This window comes from Mirounga angustirostris, unplaced genomic scaffold (assembly GCF_029215605.1).
Source record: "Mirounga angustirostris isolate CCGP_5_RB_7025 unplaced genomic scaffold, mMirAng1.0.hap1 SCAF_5, whole genome shotgun sequence".
NCBI classification, from domain to species: Eukaryota; Metazoa; Chordata; class Mammalia; order Carnivora; family Phocidae; genus Mirounga; species Mirounga angustirostris.
In genome coordinates, this window is record NW_026991713.1 from 115,622,799 (window position 1) to 115,636,184 (window position 13,386).

Sequence of the window (13,386 nt, forward strand, 5' to 3'; positions counted from 1 at the left end):
TTAACTCGTGCCACTACCCTTAACTTTTTCTCTTTAGTGTTTCAGGGCAAGAATCTGACTAATGGAGCATTTTATGTCAATGTTTCACTGAACTGATTTAATTGATTCCAATTACTAAGGTAGTATTTAAGCAGAGCAGTCGATGTGCCTTTTTCACTTCATAAATGTATACTAAATGTATCTTCCTTTATGGTGTGGCAAGCACATTTACTCCACTTTGCTGTGTGAGTAAACGGTTAAATGTCTTGCAGTTTGCTTTGCCACCCAGAGTGAGAAGGAAAACAAATCATTTATCCTCAAAAGCTCCCATGAGGCATGAAGAAGCGTGTGCTGCTTTTAAATAGATTTCTGTAGCAAAGTGCATAGTCATTTTAAAGCCAGTGACGTATTTTGAGAATTATTCACTTCCTATCTGTCAGTTCCTACCTCTGGAGTTTTGTATTTCCTTCTCCTTCGGAACAACCAAGTGCAAGCTGACTCAATGCTGCCCCCAAGTGGCATTTCAAAACATGGGCACAGAAGGGAAAAAGAAAAACAAAGAGCCACTCGGGGAAAAAAAATCAAAATCCACAGTATATCTTGAATTGTCCTTCCTGCTGCTATTTAAAGAGAATACTTTATGAAATGAAATCACCTTGACAAATATCTTTGGAGAATCTTCTCTGTGCAAAGCCCTGTGCCATGTGTAGAGGATAAAAAGAAATATATGATCCAAGCCTTTAAAGGCTTTTAAACAAGTTAGAGAGGCAAAAGTGGATTAAAGGTTAAATAAAAATGACTAATAGATGTCACCAGAGATAACCGTAAAACAGCCTAATCTGTGTAACTGATTTTTAGAAATATAATACATACAGTACCATTTTTAGACACTGTGAAATCCTTTGAATTTGCTATTTCTGTACAATAACCCTGTGAAAAGGGTAATAGTGTATCTTTTTTAAAAAAATATTTTATTTATTCATTTGAGAGAAAGAGAGAGAGAGCGTGCAAGACGGGAGGGACAGTAGGAGAGTTAGAGGGAGAAAGAATCTGACACAGACTCCTCACTGAGCCTGGAGCCCCATGCGGAGCTCGGGGCTCAAGTAAGCTTTTACTTGAGAACAGGGTCACCCAGCAATGATGTGGTAGGAGCTGCCTTTGATCTCCTGGCCCCAAAAGCCTTTGTTCACACCTGAGATGCTTTAAGGCCACAGGATGCTAGGGAAGGTAGCTTTTATGCAAGTAGAGGTGGCCCCATGGGGTCAGGAAGCTTTAAAATGAAAGAAGTAAGGATTCAGGGAGGCACTAGCTTTTTTTTTTTTAATTTTTATTGTTATGTTAATCACCATACATTACATCATTAGTTTTTGATGTAGTGTTCCATGATTCATTGTTTGCATATAACACCCAGTGCTCCATGCAGAACGTGCCCTCTTTAATAACCATCACCAGACTAACCCATCCCCCCACACCCCTCCCCTCTAGAACCCTCAGTTTGTTTTTCAGAGTCCATCGTCTCTAATGGTTCATCTCCCCCTCCGATTTCCCCCCCTTCATTCTTCCCCTCCTGCTATCTTCTTCTTTTTTTTTTTTTTTAACATATAATGTATTATTTGTTTCAGAGGTACAGATCTGTGATTCAACAGTCTTGCACAATTCACAGCACTCACCATAGCACATACCCTCCCCAGTGTCTATCACCCAGCCACCCCATCCCTCCCACCCCCCACCACTCCAGCAACCCTCAGTTTGTTTCCTGAGATTAAGAATTCCTCATATCAGTGAGGTCATATGATACATGTTTTTCTCTGATTGACTTATTTTGCTCAGCATAACACTGGGAGGCACCAGCTTTTAAAATGAAGTCCGTAGCCCTGTTTGGTTCAGTCAAAGGAACAAGAGGTTTTTAATCAGTTAGATCTGGATTCTAAGTCTGGGTTTGAATCCCAGCTCAGGCACTTACTTCATTTTTTAAACCCAGTTTCCTTTTCTCTCAGGTGAGGATATAATAATACCATCCCTACTATGCATCAGACATATGTGAGAAGTGTCAGGACCTTGGTGGGGCAGCTTACATCATGGAAGATGAGTAGAAGTCTTGGACCCAGTGGTTCAAGGCCATAGAATCCAGACAAAGATAAGACTTTAGAACCTGGAATCTCGCCGAGGGGAATTTTTATAACATGTCCAGGCTACTGGGGATGCCACAATGGTATAGATTATGCAATGCATACTTTCAAACACCAGCCTAGAATGTACTAGTTTCCTTCCACAAATGTCTCTGATCTAATTCCCATACTCCTGGGAATGTAGCTGAGGAAAACACAGAAGATAGCCATAAAAGATAAAAAGAAAAATTAACAAAGTCTTCCTAGATCCGATTTATAGCTTACTTATGAGCCTATCTAAGCCACTCATTACCATATATAAAATTAGGTCACATTAGGGGAAACCCAGATTACCACTTTGTTCTGCTTTGCTCAAATATTTTTTAAGATGCTGTTGACATCACAGGGCCCTGTGGGCCTCTAGGCCCTATTCTGCATCATGGCAAAGTCCCCTTAGAAGGCTTTTTGCCAGTGCTACACAATGTCAGAACTTCTGCGATTACTGTTGCTGTAAGTGTGATTTCCCTCCTGACTTGAAATAGTTAATTTGCTTTTCTAAGTACCCAGTTTAGAGTGAGCTGTGACTGAGGCTGTGCCTGCATGGGGAGATGGAAATGAACCTAAGCCCTTTGGTCATCTGCTCTTGACTTCATGGGGCTCTTTCTGCCTCAGTGAAACTTCCCTTTTGCTGAAAACTGCAGAAACCAATAGGCCCAATATCATTCTTGCGTTATTTGCTTGAATGTATGCCTCCCTCTTTCAAATACTTTTTTTTTAAATTTTGGAAATAACCCAATTAAGAGTTTTTCACACTCTAGCTGAGGGTATTTATGTCTCTTTCACATTCTACCTACTGGTATTTATGCCTCTTTATCAGAGGTTTTCAAATCATGCCTTTTCATCAGTAAAGAGTGTATTCAAAGAGCACTTTTTAGCTTATAGGAAATTTCTTTTTTTTTTTTAATTTTTATTGTTACGTTAATCACCATACATTGCATCATTAGTTTTTGATGTAGTGTTCCATGATTCATTGTTTGTGCATAACACCCAGTGCTCCATGCAGAACGTGCCCTCTTTAATACCCATCACCAGCCTAACCCATCTTCCCACCCCCCTCCTCTCTAGAAACCTCAGTTTGCTTTTCAGAGTCCACTGTCTCTCATGGTTCGTCTCCCCCTCCAATTTCCCTCCCTTCGTTCTTCCCCTCCTGCTATCTTCTTTTTTTTTCCTTAACATATATTGCATTATTTGTTTCAGAGGTACAGATCTGTGATTCAACAGTCTTGCACAATTCACAGCACACACCATAGCACATACCCTCCCCAATGTCTATCACCCAGCCACCCCATCCCTCCCACCCCACCCCCCACTCCAGCAACCCTCAGTTTGTTTCCTGAGATTAAGAATTCCTCATATCAGTGAGGTCATATGATACATGTCTTTCTCTGATTGACATATTTTACTCAGCATAACACACTTCAGTTCCATCCACGTCGTTGCAAATGGCAAGATCTCATTCCTTTTGATGGCTGCATAATATTCCATTGTATATATATACCACCTCTTCTTTATCCATTCATCTGTCGGTGGACATCTTGGCTCTTTCCACAGTTTAGCTATTGTGGACATTGCTGCTATAAACATCGGGGTGCACGTACCCCTTCGGATCCCTACATTTGTATCTTTGGGGTAAATATCCAGTAGTGCAATTGCTGGATCGTATGGTAGCTCTATTTTCAACTTTTTGAGGAACTTCCATACTGTTTTCCAGAGTGGTTGCACCAACTTGCATTCCCACCAACAGTGTAGGAGGGTTCCCCTTTCTCTGCATCCCTGTCAACATCTGTCGTTTCCTGACTTGTTCATTTTAGCCATTCTGACTGGTATGAGGTGGTATCTCATTGAGGTTTTGATTTGGATTTTCCTAATGCCAAATGTTGTTGAGCACTTTTTCATGTGTCTGTTGGGCATTTGGATGTCTTCTTTGGAAAAATGGTAGACTTGGTCTTGGCTGGCTGTTCTCCCTGATCTTCTGGGGGAGGGACCTGTTGCCATGGTTCCCAAAGGTCTTTGCCGGAGGCGGAATTGCCCCGCCCTTGCCGGGTCAGGTTTGCTCTCGGGAGCTTTTGTTCCCTGCAAGCTTTCCCTACAGCTTTGGAGGATGAGAGTGAAAATGGGGCCTCCCAATCTCCGCCCCAGAGGAGCCAAGAACTCGGGGCCCCACTCCTCAGTGAGCCCCCAGAGAAAAGCAGTCAGTCAATCACTCCCATCTCCCCAGTCTCCGCCACACTCCGTGCTCACCCGGCCTGTGACCAAGCATTTCTATCTCTGGCACCTGACCCTGTGTGGAGTCTCCAAACCCAGCAGATCCCTGTGGTGCGCTGCCCCTCCTGGGGGAAGAAGGGGAGTCTCCCTGGGTCTGCTGCTTGTTAGGTCTCTTTTGGAGGAGCAGTGGCCTGACTGTGCCCCGGATCATGGTCTATGGCAACCCCGAGCTGAGAGCCCGCGCCTCGGCTCCGTCTCTGCAGCTGGCTTCCCTGCTCCGATCCTGGGAGCTCTGCTGCACTCAGGCACCCGGTCTTTCTGTGACCCCGAGGGTCCTAAGACCACACTGTCCCACGAGGGTTCCACCCCCCACTTAGCCACTGGAGCGACATCCCTCAGCGGAGCAGACTTCTAAAAGTTCCGATTTTGTGCTCCGCGGCTCTATCACTTGCCAGGATTGGCTGACGGAGGCCCCCTCCCCCGCTGTCTATCCTCCCGAATATCACCTCGGATTCACCTCTCTGCACGTCCTACCTTCCAGAAAGTGGTCGCTTTTCTGTTCAGAGAGTGTTGCTATTCTTTTCTTTGATCTCCTGTTGAGTTTGTAGGTGTCCAGAATGGTTTGATCCCTATCCAGCTGAATTCCTGAGACCAGACGAAATCCAGGTCTTCTACTCCTCCGCCATCTTGCTCTGCCCCCGCTTACAGGAAATGTCTAAAAGAAGAAGAAGGAGAAGCATAAGGAGAGGAAGAAGAAGGCGGGGGAGGGGAAGAGGAGGAAGAAGGAGGGGGAAGGCAAGAGGAGGAAGAAGAAGAAGAGGAAGAAGAAGAAGAAGGAGTAGAAAGAGGAGGAGGAGGAGGTAGAGGAGGAGGGGAAGAAGAAGAAGAAGCAGAAGGAGAGGAAGAACTTCAAAGGAGGAGGGGGGAGGGGAGGGGGAGAGGGAAGAGAAATTTCTCTGACATTATACTCTCATCCAAAAGAAGGATGCAATCTTAATACTCCTTACTTGCATTCAGAATTCCCTGTGTAATCTGTGAAATTCCAATATGAGATTTCTAATCTATTCATTTTACTCTTTTTATCCCATTTTTTTCCCATTTTCTGTCCCTCGCTGCTCACTCTTCTTCCTCAGATTAGATTGTTTGGCCCATCATAATAACTCCCCTGCATGTGTTACACAGTCTCTTGCCCCTTTCCATCCATTGTACTCACCCGGATTTAACCCCCTTCTCTGCTTATTCCACTCTGGTATCCAAGGAGCTGAATATAGTTGGAGAAGAGCACAACCAGTTTGGCTGTGTGGTTGTGAACTTAGGAAGCCAAACTTCTCGAGGAACTTGGCATTGTTCCCCCACCCTGGCCACTTCGCTCACCCTCCCAGAGGACTCCTCATGGCTCCACTCTTCCCCAACTCTTCTTTCTCACTCTCAGCTGGTTCCTGTTTCCCGTTTGCCTGAGATGATGGATGTGATCAAAAAAGAACGTCCACTTCTTATCTTTACATTTCCCAATCTGTCTGCATCTCTGCCCATAATCCTGCCTTCCCTCCAATGACAATGGATAAACTGCCCATACCTCTGGGCAGCCTTTCCCCTTGAGTGCTGAGCGCCATCTCTAAGTGTCTCTCCCCTCCTAAGGACAATGCTTCTACAAACAAATCTTGAAAGGGCTCCCTTCTTTCCACCCCCCTCAAGCTGCTTCCTGTCTTTGTTTCATTTTAAAGAGAAATTCCCTAGGGGGGCGGAGCAAGATGGCGGAGGAGTAGGAGACCTGGATTTCGTCTCCTCTCAGGAATTCAGCTGGATAGGGATCAAACCATTCTGAACACCTACAAACTCAACAGGAGATCGAAGAAAAGAAGAGCAACAACTCTCTCATCAGAAAAGCGACCACTTTCTGGAAGGTAGGATGTGCGGAGAAGTGAATCCGAGGCGATATTCGGGAGGATAGACGGCGGGGGAGGGGCCTCCGTCGGCCGCTTCTGGCAAGTGATAGAGCCGCGGAGCACAAAATCGGAACTTTTAGAAGTCGGCTCCACTGAGGGACGTCACTCCGGTGGCTAAGCGGGGGGTGGAATCCTCCGGGACAGTGTGGTCTCAGGACCCTCGGGGTCACAGAAAGACCGGGGGTGCCTGAGGGCGGCAGAGCTCCCAGGTATCGGAGCGGGGAAGCCGGCTGCAGAGGCGGAGCCCAGGCGCGGGCTCTCAGGTCGGGGTGGCCATAAACCGTGATCCGCGGCACCGTCGGGCCCCTGCTCCTCCAGCAGGGACCCAACAAGCGGCAGATCCGGGGAGACTCACCTTCCTCCCCCGGGAGGAGCCGCGCGGGAGTGCACCGCAGGGATCTGCTGGGTTTGGAGACTCCACCCGGGGTCGGGTGCCGGAGATAGAAACGCGCAGTCACAGGCCGGTTGAGCACGGAGTACAGCTGCAGACCGGGGAGACGGGAGTGACTGACGGCTTTTCTCTGGGGGCTCACTGAGGAGCGGGGCCCCGAGTTCTCGGCTCCTCCGGGGCGGAGATTAGGAGGCCGCCATTTTCACTCTCCGCCTCCAAAGCTGTACGGAAAGCTCGCAGGGAACAAAAGCCCCGAGAGCAAACCCGAGCAGATTACTTAGCCGGGAAGGGGCAAGGGCGGGGCAATTCCGCCTCCGGCAGAGACATTTGGAAACCACGGCAACAGGCCCCTCCCCAGAAGATCAGCGAGAACAGCCAGCCAAGACCAAGTTCACTGATCAATGAGAACGGCAGAACTCCAGCACTAGGGGACTACTGCACATAGAATTCACGGCTTTTTTACCATGATTCCTTAGTCTTTTAAAGTTAATTTTTTTTTTAACTGTCTTTTTGTCTTTTTATTTCTTTTTGAATTTTTCTTTTTCCCTTTTTCAAACAACATCTTATCAATCCCTTTTTTTAAAAAAAAACATTTATTTTTCATTTTTAGAGTCATATTCTATCACTTCATAGTAGTTACCCATATTTTTGGCTTATATATATAAGTTATTCTCTCTTTAAAATTTTGAGATAGTTTCTTCTAACAGATTAAAATATACCCTAAATCTCTAGTATATGGTGTTTTCTATTCCCCTGCCTGATCACATCCTCTCCCTTTTTTTTTTCTTTTTTTCTTTTTTTAAATCCTCTTCTTTCTTTTTTCAAACAACTTCTTATCAATTCCTTTTATAAAATTTTTTATAATTTCCATTTTTACAGTCATTTTCCATCCCTTCATCATATCAACCCTTATTTTTGTACATATATAAGTTTTTCTTTCTTTAAAATTTTGGGAGACACTTTCTTCTAAAAGACCAAAACACACCCCAAATCTAGTGTGTGGCACTGATCTATATACCATATAGATCATATTTGATCACATTCTGGTTTTTTCTTTTGTTGTTGTTGTTTTGTTTTGTTTGTTTTTGTTTTTATCTTTATCTTTTTCTTTTTTTTTCTTTTTCTTTTTTCTCTCTTTCCCCTTCTTATCCCACTGCTTCAGGTCTTTTCTGATTTGTTTAGAGTATATTTTCTGGGGACGTGGTTACTCTGCTAGCATTTTGTTCTCTCATTAATCTATTCTCCTCTGCACAAAATGACAAGACGGAAAAAATCACCTCAACAAAAAGAACAAGAGGCAGTACCGACTGCCAGGGACCTACTCAATACGGACATTAGCACGATGTCAGATCTAGAGTTCAGAATCATCACTTTAAAGATACTAGCTGGGCTTGAAAAAAATATGGAAGTTATTAGAGAAACTCTTTCTGGAGAAGTAAAAGAGCTAAAATCCAACCAAGTAGAAATCAAAAAGGCTATTAATGAGGTGCAATCAAAAATGGGGGCGCTAACTGCTAGAATAAATGAGGCAGAAGAGAGAATCAGTAATATAGAAGATGAAATGCTGGAAAATAAAGAAGCTGAGAAAAAGAGAGATAAACAACTACTGGATCATGAGGGCAGAATTCGAGAGATAAGCGATACCATAAGACGAAACAACATTAGAATAATTGGGATCCCAGAAGAAGAAGAAAGAGAGAGAGGGGCAGAAGGTATAATGGAGCAAATTATAGCAGAGAACTTCCCTAATTTGGGGAAAGAAACAGGCATGAAAATCCAGGAAGCACAGAGAACCCCTCTCAAAATCAATAAAAATAGGTCAACTCCCCGACATCTAATAGTAAAACTTACGAGTCTCATAGACAAAGAGAAAATCCTGAAAGCAGCTCGGGAGAAGAGATATGTCACCTACAATGGTAGAAACATTAGATTGGCAACAGACCTATCCACAGAGACCTGGCAGGCCAGAAAGGACTGGCCGGATATATTCAGAGCACTAAATGAGAAAAATATGCAGCCAAGAATACTCTATCCAGCTAGGCTGTCATTGAAAATTGAAGGAGAGATAAAAAGCTTCCAGGACAAACAAAAACTAAAGGAATTTGCAAACACAAAACCAGCCCTACAGGAAATCTTGAAAGGGGTCCTCTAAGCAAAGAGAGACCTTAAAAGCAACATAGACCAGAAAGGAACACAGACAATATATGGTAAGAGTCACCTTACAGGCAATACAATGGCACTAAATTCCTATCTTTCAATAGTTACCCTGAATGTAAATGGGCTAAATGCCCCAATCAAAAGACACAGGCTAACAGACTGGATTAAAAAACAAGATCCATCGATATGCTGTCTGCAAGAGACTCATTTTAGACCCAAAGACACCCCCAGATTGAAAGTGAGGGGGTGGAAAACCATTTACCATGCTAATGGACACCAAAAGAAAGCTGGGGTGGCAATCCTTATATCAGACAAATTAGATTTTAAACCAAAGACTGTAATAAGAGATGAGGAAGGACACTATATCATACTTAAAGGATCTATCCAACAAGAAGATCTAACAATTGTAAATATCTATGCCCCTAACATGGGAGCAGCCAGTTATATAAGGCAATTAATAACAAAAGCAAAGAAACACATTGACAACAATACAATAATAGTGGGGGACTTTAACATCCCCCTCACTGAAATGGACAGATCATCTAAGCAAAAGATCAACAAGGAAATAAAGACTTTAAATGACACACTGGACCAAATGGACTTCACAGACATATTCAGAACATTCCACCCCAAAGCAACGGAATACACATTCTTCTCTAGTGCCCATGGAACATTCTCCAGAATCGATCACATCCTAGGTCACAAATCAGGTCTCAACCGGTACCAAAAGATTGGGATCATTCCCTGCCTATTTTCAGACCACAATGCTTTGAAACTAGAACTCAATCCCAAGAGGAAAGTCGGAAAGAACTCAAATACATGGAATCTAAAGAGCATCCTACTGAAGAATGAATGGGTCAACCAGGAAATTAAAGAAGAATTAAAAAAATACATGGAAACCAATGAAAATGAAAACACAACTATTCAAAATCTTTGGGATGCAGCGAAGGCAGTCCTAAGAGGAAAGTATATAGCAATACAAGCCTTTCTCAAGAAACAAGAAAGGTCTCAAGTACACAACCTAACCCTACACCTAAAGGAGCTGGAGAAAGAAAGCAAATAAAGCCTAAACCCAGCAGGAGAAGAGAAATCATAAAGATCAGAGCAGAAATCAATGAAATAGAAACTAAAAGAACAGTAGAACAGATCAATGAAACTAGGAGCTGGTTCTTTGAAAGAATTAACAAGATTGATAAACCCCTGGCCAGACTTATCAAAAAGAGAAGAGAAATGACCCAAATCAACAAAATCATGAATGAAAGGGGAGAGATCACAACCAACACCAAAGAAATACAAACAGTCATAAGAACATATTATGAGCAACTCTATGCCAGCAAATTAGATAACCTGGAAGAGATGGATGCATTCCTAGAGATGTATCAACTACCAAAACTGAACCAGGATGAAATAGAAAACCTGAACAGACCTATAACCACTAAGGAAATTGAAGCAGTCATCAAAAATCTCCCAAAAAACAAAAGCCCAGGGCCAGATGGCTTCCCAGGGGAATTCTACCAAACATTTCAAGAAGAATTAATACCTATGCTTCTGAAACTGTTCCAAAAAATAGAAACAGAAGGAAAACTTCCAAACTCATTTTATGAGGCCAACATTACCTTGATCCCCAAACCAGACAAAGACCCCATCAAAAAGGAGAATTACAGACCAATATCCCTGATGAACATGGATGCAAAAATTCTCACCAAAATACTAGCCAATAGGATCCAACAGTACATTAAAAGGATTATTCACCATGACCAAGTGGGATTTATCCCTGGGCTGCAAGGTTGGTTCAACATCCGCAAATCAATCAATGTGATACAGTACATTACCAAAGGAAAGAACAAGAATCATATGATCCTCTCAATAGATGCAGAAAAAGCTTTTGACAAAGTACAGCATCCTTTCTTGATCAAAACTCTTCAGAGTATAGGGATAGAGGGTACATACCTCAATATCATAAAAGCCATCTATGAAAAACCTATAGCAAATATTATTCTCAATGGGGAAAAACTGAGAGCTTTCCCCCTAAGGTCAGGAACGCGGCAGGGATGTCCACTATCACCACTGCTATTCAACATAGTATTGGAAGTCCTAGCCACAGCAATCAGACAACAAAAAGAAATCAAAGGCATCCAAATTGGCAAAGAAGAAGTCAAACTCTCACTCTTTGCAGATGATATGATACTTTATGTGGAAAACCCAAAAGACTCCACCCCAAAACTGCTAGAACTCATACAGGAATTCAGTAAAGTGGCAGGATATAAAATCAATGCACAGAAGTCAGTGGCATTCCTATACACCAACAACAAGACAGAAGAAAGAGAAATTAAGGAGTCGATCCCATTTACAATTGCACCTAAAACCATAAGATACCTAGGAATAAATCTAACCAAAGAGACAAAGGATCTGTACTCAGAAAACTATAAAATACTCATGAAAGAAATTGAGGAAGACACAAAGAAATGGAAAAACGTTCCATGCTCATGGATTGGAAGAACAATTATTGTGAAGATGTCAATGCTACCTAGAGCAATCTACACATTCAATGCAATCCCCATCAAAATACCATCCACTTTTTTCAAAGAAATGGAACAAATAATCCTAAAATTTGTATGGAACCAGAAAAGACCCCGCATAGCCAGAGGAATATTGAAAAAGAAAAGCAAAGCCGGCGGCATCACAATTCCGGACTTCCAGCTCTATTACAAAGCTGTCATCATCAAGACAGCATGGTACTGGCACAAAAACAGACACATAGATCAATGGAACAGAATAGAGAGCCCAGAAATGGACCCTCAACTCTATGGTCAACTAATCTTCGACAAAGCAGGAAAGAATGTCCAATGGAACAAAGACAGTCTCTTCAACAAATGGTGTTGGGAAAATTGGATAGACACATGCAGAAGAATGAAACTGGACCACTTCCTTACACCACACACAAAAATAGACTCCAAATGGTTGAAAGACCTCAATGTGAGACAGGAGTCCATCAAAATCCTAAGGGAGAACACAGGCAACAACCTCTTTGACCTCAGCCGAAGCAACTTCTTCCTAGAAACATCGCCAAAGGCAAGGGAAGCAAGGGCAAAAATGAACTATTGGGACTTCATCAAGATAAAAAGCTTTTGCAAAGCAAAGGAAACAGTTAACAAAACCAAAAGACAACCGACAGAATGGGAGAAGATATTTGCAAATGACATATCAGATAAAGGGCTAGTATCCAAAATCTATAAAGAACTCATCAAACTCAACACCCAAAGAACAAAGAATCCAATTAAGAAATGGGCAGAAGACATGAACAGACATTTTTCCAAAGAAGACATCCAAATGGCCAACAGACACATGAAAAAGTGCTCAATATCGCTCGGCATCAGGGAAATCCAAATCAAAACCTCAATGAGATACCACCTCACACCAGTCAGAATGGCTAAAATTAACAAGTCAGGAAACGACAGATGTTGGCGGGGATGTGGAGAAAGGGGAACCCTCCTACACTGTTGGTGGGAATGCAAACTGGTGCAGCCACTCTGGAAAACTGTATGGAGGTTCCTCAAAAAGTTGAAAATAGAGCTACCATATGATCCAGCAATTGCACTACTGGGTATTTACCCCAAAGATACAAAAGTAGGGATCCGAAGGGGTACGTGCACCCCGATGTTTATAGCAGCAATGTCCACAATAGTCAAACTGTGGAAAGAGCCAAGATGTCCATCAACAGATGAATGGATAAAGAAGAGGTGGTATATATATACAATGGAATATTATGCAGCCATCAAAAGGAATGAGATCTTGCCATTTGCAACGACGTGGATGGAACTGGAGGGTATTATGTTGAGTGAAATAAGTCAAACAGAGAAAGACATGTATCATATGATCTCACTGATATGAGGAATTCTTAATCGCAGGAAACAAACTGAGTGTTGTTGGAGTCGGGGGGTGGGGTGGGAGGGATGGGGGGACTGGGTGATAGACACTGGGGAGTGTATGTGCTCTGGTAAGCGCTGTGAATTGTGCAAGACTGTTGAATCTCAGATCTGTACCTCTGAAACAAATAATGCAATATATGTTAAGAAAAAAAAAAAAAGAAGAAGAAGAAGAAGAAGAAGGTAGCGGGAGGGGAAGAATGAAGCGGGGGAAATCGGAGGGGTAGACGAACCATGAGAGACGATGGACTCTGAAAAACAAACAGCGTTCTAGAGGGGAGGGGGGTGGGAGGATGGGTTAGCCTGGTGGTGGGTATTTAGGAGGGCACATTCTGCATGGAGCACTGGGTGTTGTGCACAAACAATGAATCATGGAACACTTCATCTAAAACTAATGTTGTAATGTAAGGGGATTAACATAAGAATAAAAAAATTAAAAAAAAAAAAAGAGAGAAATTCCCTAGGAGATTTGTCTTTTCCAGCTCTTCATACTTCCTCACTTCCTGGGCTCTCTCAGATACATTCCAATCGTTCTTGCCTCCCTCTTGCCAAGCAGTCATACCCTCTTCAAGTACCTAAGTGACCAGATGGTGACTCTGTGGCTTCTAACCACC